The sequence below is a fragment of the Phacochoerus africanus genome, chromosome 11 (assembly GCF_016906955.1).
Source record: "Phacochoerus africanus isolate WHEZ1 chromosome 11, ROS_Pafr_v1, whole genome shotgun sequence".
In the NCBI taxonomy this organism is placed as follows: domain Eukaryota; kingdom Metazoa; phylum Chordata; class Mammalia; order Artiodactyla; family Suidae; genus Phacochoerus; species Phacochoerus africanus.
In genome coordinates this window covers 35089590-35095577 of record NC_062554.1, presented here as the reverse complement: position 1 = coordinate 35095577, position 5988 = coordinate 35089590, and the positions used below count along the sequence as shown (strand labels likewise).

The following is a 5988-nucleotide window of genomic DNA, read 5'->3' as shown; positions in this document are numbered from 1 at the left end:
ACATCACCAGATCATCTGCAGCGTCAACCAACCGACTTGAATATATATCCCCCACACCACCGCTCCCCTCTCTTTCTCACTGTTAGCAAACCTTCCATGGCCTTTACCAGTGAAAGAGAGCATGTGCCTTCTTTAAAAGCAAGACATACACTTAGTGAAAACCAAACAAAAACCAAAAGAATACAAATCAAAAACTAGATTGGACTACAGTTTTCACTAACTTGACATTCAGGTTGTAGGAATAATACTGAAATGTTAAAAGAGAAAGGAACTTCAATTAATTTCAACAAAAGAAAAAAGAAGGAAGAAAGGAAGGAAGGAGAGTGAGAGGAAGGAAGAGCAAGAAACACCAGCTAAATATCCTTGAGACTCAATCTTTTTTTAAACTCTGATTTGCTCTGCAACCAGCCAACTGTGGAGATTTTGAATGTCTTTCTAAAATAATAATAATAATACAGAGGAAAGGGACTATACTGGCCCATTTTAACTTTCTTCTCATTTATCCACAACTTATTTTACTTACAAGCATTTGTCACAGCAAAACTGTTGGCTGTCTCTATGTTGTCCACATGAGGTACCAAATTAAAAGGAGCTTCTGACGCATTGGGGCTGGTGTTATGAAGAAAAATTGCTAATCGAAAAGCAGTGTATTCCTGATCTGTGTTTCGGATGAAGAGACCACCTATTGAAAACAGTAGGAAAGGCACATTCAGTGTTTCCTCTTGTAAGTGTTACTATACCCACCCTAAACACTGTCAAATCCACTTGCTATTCACCAGCACGTACAATTAAGGAGCTATCCCCACTGCCACATCTTGGGAGACTGACCTTTGTCCCTAAGGTATATGCTCAGTATTTTAGTCTTTAGGACTGCTCAGCTTTTTCCTGTCCCAATGTGTCATGATCACAGTGACCTCTGAGACACACCATTTACTGTGTTTTCCTTTCTCTCTCTTGTCCTCCCCATGATTCCCAGCACACTGCTACATCAGCCAGCTCGGGGCATTTCATAGATGGATAATGAGAATTTACATTAAAATACAGAAATGAAGGGATGTGGTGACGTGCAGGTTACAGGGAAATCGGAAAGGAGACCTGAACTTTGGTTTTATGCAGCTCTTGGACTCAGCCTAATTAGAAACGTTTTGTGCACTGTCCACGAGAAATGATGCAGTCTGAGGCTGGGCTTAGCTGGAAGAAATTCAATAGCTGCGTCCCATTAAAAGACAGGAGAGAATGCAAGAAGAACCTAGGGTGGATACAGAGTTGAGAGGGAGGATTAAGAGCATAAATATTAAAGAGAAAAACAAAAGAAGAAAAGGTTCCGGGAAAAGAATCTAACTTTGGAATTGGTTAATTGGTAGCAATCAAAGGCAAGGGGGTTCCGGTGTAAATGCTTTTTTGCTCAGTATCCTTCTAAAACAGCAAGAAAGCTGCGGTGTACAGCACGGGAAGTGTGTGTGTGTGAGGGGTGTTGTTATGTTTTTTGGTTTAACAAACTCGATATCCTTGCAAGCTCTAAGAAAAAAAATGAGATAAAATGCAGTCAAACCTCATAGAGGTGTTTCCCCCCCTCCCCAAACTTATTCCAGTCCTACTTAAGCGACGTGAGCCAAAGGTGGAAATTAGTGGAGTATGGACTGAGGACGAATGGGTGGGCAGCTATGTGCTGTTCCAACTGAACCTGCACCAAAGAAGCAGTCTTTTCATAAAGGGGAGAAAGGAAGAGAGAAGCAGAGGGGAAAGCCGCAGAAGGTTCTCCTAAATTGCCTATCAGCAACTCATTTAACTCACTTTAGGATATCTGCTACTGCCACCCACATACATACCCCACCCGAACATTACTTACCTATTTGCACGCTGCTCGGAAAGGCTCCCATGGCGAGTCCCCAAAATCCAGAAAATAACAAGACAATCTGTCTGCAAATAATCCTCATCTTCTTTTCTCCTCTCCCTGGCGCGCGCTCTCTTTCTCTCGCACTCTTCCTAAATGCTGTTCAGAGAGACATTGAAGACTATGGCGCTAAAATTAAAAACAACCAAAAAAGGAAAAAAAAAAGGAGAGAGATTTGGGTGGTTTAGGATTATGACTATGTCCCTTTAGCAATGCATCCCGAGCTGCCAGATTTTTTCCGCAGTCTCCATAGCCCTGGGAGAGGTTTTTCTGTCCGGCTGCAAATGTTGCACATGCAAAAGATGGTGGTGGAGCGGCTAGTGGCTGCTCGCAGGGATGAGACATGCGCTCTATCTGTGCCTCACTCGCACTCGCGCTCTGCCCTCGCTTTCTCACATACACACAAACACTGGCTCCGCGGCCGCCGCCAGCGCTCCGCCGCTCCCGCCCGCCGCCACCCCTAAGCCTGCGCTAGCCCGGAACCTAGCGGTCCCCCCCCCCCGCCCCCCATTGCGTCCCTCACCCGAGCGCGCGGCACTCCTTCCACACGCCCCTCGCCCACCGCACGGCAGGCTTCACCCCTTGGGTGCTCACCCGAGCGCCTCAGTCGCTCCGACGCTCCTGAGCCAATTCTGGACACAGGTTTTTCCTCTTCACCACTCACAGACTCCCGCCTCTCTTCCCTCGTCCGCCGAGGGTCCTGCTCTGGGGATGGGCACCCCCAGCGTCCTTCTCTTTGCTTTCCAGGCGGTTCTGCTTTGCCGCTGCACTTGGCGAGAAATTCAGCCGCGGGTCGTTTCCTCAAGCCCGGGTCAGGGCCTGGGGGAGTTAGTATTTCCCCATGTCCCCGGCCCCCTGCCGCATTCTTGCAGGCTCTCGGGAGGGCAGGCTGTTTCCCTCTGCTACAGCCCTGCCTTTCTCTCAGCCTCGCCCTCTCCTGCCACTGGGCTGCGCGCGGGGGACTCCGGTCCTCGCTGCAGCAAAGATTTCTCACCAGCAAACCGCCCCGAGAATCTGGAGAGCCTGAGACGGGAATGGATGAGGTGAATGGGCTCAGGAATGAGAAAAGGCGCAAAGGGAGCCGCAGGCAGGTCTAAGAGGCTAGGACCAAGGAGGAAAGAACTGGTGGAGGTAAGGCTGGAGAAGAGACCTACAGAAGTTGAAACATTCTAGGAAAGCAAGCAAGGAAGAAAACGTTAATTCAAATAACAAAGTAGATGAGTGAACAGGGTGGGAAAAAGACTGAGAAATGAAAACTGAAAAGGGGCTTCTATGTTTGTTCTTTGAAAGGCATGGGACGAGGAATAAGAACTGCTTGACCTGTATAACAGGAAAAGTGATTGAGGAGTCCTTTCCTTGCAGTCGCCTTTCAGGTAACACTTATCCTCTGTGCTGGGCTCATTCCAGGGATAGAAGGGACAAAGTTCAGAGGCTGATGGAGGATGTGAAAGACAGTGCTTGGGGTAGTGGGCACACTTGAGTATTTGTGCCTACTAGAAACATTTTTTTTGTTTTTTTTTTTTTGTTTTTCATGCAAATCTTTTCTTAACTGGGGCTCCAGAATACTCATTCTACTCCTTGTCACTGCAGAAATACCTAAGCACTGCACTGATTATGTCAATAGTTGTTTGAGTGGGTAGAGGAAAAATTAACTTTCTTAGAAATTTTAGAGCTATAGTGTCACTGCCTCTCCAGTGGTCACCTTTAAGACTTGATTTCACTGGGCTTGGAGTCTGTACCACACTCAGAGAGACTGGCTGCAGTAGCAATGAATGACAGCTTTCTGATTTCCTCTGTATGGTTTGAGATCTCCTGATCTAGACAGTAGGTCCAATCCCCTCATTCCATTAAACTGTGAGAGAAAGTGTTTTTAATCCTTACATTCCTTTGGGTGCCATTGGTTGGATCCTATTATTTTAGAGCCCAGAAAGTTGGGTTAAATCAGTTAAAGCCAAGCTTCTGAGGAATTGTAAGAGGGAGAGATTATCCTTGAAGTTTAACTCTAAGAAATTTTAGAAATCTTCTGGTATGTTACCTTCATTTAATGTATTAGTGTCTTCTACACCTAAAGTACTGTTTTCCATTACATTTTACAAAAGAATATTGCAAGTACATATGTTTATCTGATGTAACCTTTGGGAAAAGAAGTGAAAGAACTGATCAAAGTGAAGTTCTTACAGGGGCCCTACCTGGTAAAGGCTTTTTCTGACATGTGTACTCCCTTTACTCCTTCACGTCTCCTTTTGTTACATATCACCAATCACTTCTATTTGGAGTTTGAGGATGACATTTACTAGTCCCTGCTAAAACTTCAGAGCACTTTTCTTCAGAGTGCTTTTCTAAGTTCTGAATTTTGCTTTTAAAATCACAGCTTCTTGTTGTTGTTACTTATCCACTTTTCTGTTACAGAGTGTTATGACAAGAAACTTAATTGTGAATAACTGAATGTCACAAATCATACATTTGTCATTTTAGTTTTTAAAGCTTTAGTGTTCCAAGTCAAGTGGGATTAAAAATGTTTTCCTTTTTGTCTTTTCTGTCAATGTAAAAACCAAGGTGGAAATAAGATTTTTCTGTTTTTCTGATAAGAAGACAATAAAATAGACCACATAAAATTCAAGATGAATTTAACTTAAATTAAAATTTCAAAACCCACCAAATCATTAAATTCATTACCAAGCAGGGCAATTATTGAAGTTCTCCCTAATGCACAGAGGCAGTTATTAACTTTTATTCTTCTCAAACATGAAAAGATTTGAGCTTTCATAGGAAGTAATGCCACCATCAATATAGATGCGGGACAAATCTTTTGTTTTTTGATTTTTTAATCTAACCTTCATAATGACACCATGGCTAATATGATCACAGATCACAAAACTATATTTTTCCAAAACAGTCATCTGTTTTTGAACTTCCATTTTCCAGTTAAACTATCCAGTTTACTTTTATGAATCTAAATTATCTTTCTCTGTAGAATACCTCTTATGTATCTCTCTATCCATATCTATGTCCATATGGGTATACTTACAGATATATCTGCATGTCATGCCTGTCTTTAAGATGCATCCAAATGGAAAGAGTTTTGGAGTTAGCTAGGAAGGAAGGCAAGTGGAGGCTGTGCCAGAAGTTGTGCATTTGTAAATAACAGAAACGATAATTGATAATGCTGAAGACAGAGCAGTGAAGAATTAAAATATGCCTAGTAATGGTACAGCTAACACCTGCACTTTCAATCTTGAGTTTCTGGTCCTCCAAACCATTTTATAAATCTGACTTGCGATATATCGCCTATTATCCCAAATATGAATTTACATGTAGAAAACAATTACTAGAGCATTTGTAAAGGCAAAGGTAAAAGATCTGGCTATATCACTATGAAAAATTCGAAGGATTATAACTAGCTGAGAAAACCAAAGACAACTATGTTTTATTGCTTTTTTGTTCTTCTAAGTAAATATTCCACAGTTTTCTGATTTTTCAATGTATTAACATATTAAATGAAGATATCCTATCAGAAGACTTGTAAAATTTTTATAGTTGCCCAACTCTCTGAAGTCAATTCAGCTAGTATTTGGGCAGTCCTGCTATGGGAAGGGCCCTTGTACTCTGGGGAATCCACAGATGAACATGCCACAGCTCCTAGTCAAAATGCTCACATGGTGTGGCAGAATGTGATCATATAGTGTCGCTGAATCATTGTCAAGGAGCAGAGGAGAAAGAGTACCTGGAGTGTATCAGGGAAGGTTTTGCAGAGAATTTTCAATGAGAAGAGTTAGAGATAGACAAATACAGCTTTCTAAGTAGAAAAATGATGTCTAAGGACCTGACGCTGTTTGAGGGTACAAACTTGGAAATGTAGAGGATGATAAGAACAGAAAGTCATGTTGGGACATTAATGGAGCATATTTAATGAATTGTTTGGGATATTGAAACATTCTGTGAGGAGGTGTCTGGTATGTATGTATGTGTGTGTATAAATATGTGTGTGTGTGTATTTTTTTGATAGAGTAATACTATAATTAGGTATTCCACTTTTAGAAAGGAAACATTGGTGATAGTGAGGTTGTTTGGTGATATAAATCAAGAAAGGCAGG

General features: G+C 42.2%; 1 long non-coding RNA gene across 1 annotated transcript; it reads right to left on the bottom strand.

The window, feature by feature from the left end:
- Positions 1 to 529: 529 nt before the first annotated feature.
- On the bottom strand, positions 530 to 2822 carry LOC125111592 (uncharacterized). The gene is made up of 3 exons (XR_007130904.1): positions 2489 to 2822; positions 1850 to 2023; positions 530 to 682 (listed from the first exon to the last, which is right to left on the bottom strand). It is a non-coding gene; the product is annotated as an uncharacterized LOC125111592 (long non-coding RNA).
- Positions 2823 to 5988: the final 3166 nt, after the last annotated feature.